Source organism: Mesitornis unicolor, unplaced genomic scaffold, assembly GCF_000695765.1.
Source record: "Mesitornis unicolor isolate BGI_N332 unplaced genomic scaffold, ASM69576v1 scaffold5442, whole genome shotgun sequence".
Lineage (NCBI taxonomy): Eukaryota > Metazoa > Chordata > Aves > Mesitornithiformes > Mesitornithidae > Mesitornis > Mesitornis unicolor.
Window position 1 is genome coordinate 15169 of NW_010171133.1, and position 815 is coordinate 15983.

The 815-nt window shown below is 41.1% G+C and overlaps 1 protein-coding gene across 1 annotated transcript in view; it reads right to left on the reverse strand.

The window, feature by feature from the left end:
• PALMD (palmdelphin) overlaps positions 1-815 on the reverse strand; it is a 28298-nt gene that overhangs the window by 408 nt on the left and 27075 nt on the right. The window lies entirely within an intron of this gene.

Consider the following 815-nt stretch of genomic DNA (forward strand, 5'->3'; position numbering starts at 1 on the left):
TTGTTTTTGTTACCTTCACTAACGCCTTGGAGACAGATGGTATTGTCCTTGACTGGATGCTGACAGATTAAAAGGATGCATGAATAATTAAACAAACTCTTTGTTTAAACTAAGCTCCTCAGTGGGAGCTGTAACTGTTTGAAAGCCTTTCTCTTTTGTGTTGATGTTCACAGAAAACTTTCTTCCTGGTGTGATGAGTCAGAGTGGGACTTAGTCATATTCCTGATTTAAGTCTGACAGAGTAACTTAGTATCTATATAAACATCAGCATGGCTCTTGTCTGTAGCAGGGTATGATGTGGGTTAGTGTGAAAGTGAAGGGCAGATGATTAAATGTTAAGGCTATTTTTAGATCAGCAATATAAGGTTTGATATGTAAGAGCCTCCCCCCACCACGTATTTGATCTGAGAATGCAGTGGGAATAATCTCCAGCTCTCTGACCTGTGAGTTTGAAGAGTCACCCAAAATAGCATGTCTCGTTCCTTCACCCTGCGTATGTCTCTGTACTGAGAGACAGGGGGTCTAAGCAGCTGTTTACTTGATTTATGTGTGCCAGCAAATGTCCAGCTCGAGTTATGTTTTGAATGCTGAAGTTCTTGCATGTTGTAGAAGCATCTGAGTGTAACTTTATATCACAGGGCTGCTGATGTTAAGCTTAGCTCTTACAAAGAACCTGTGTACTGTTCACAGACCAAGGAATTCTGTAGGTTTCAAGTCCTGGTTGGGGTTTGAGAGAACGATCAGTCTGATGCTTCACTTACAGCCTATTGTCTATTTTTGTTACAGAGAGAGGTGGTATGCATGAATCTTTCCCT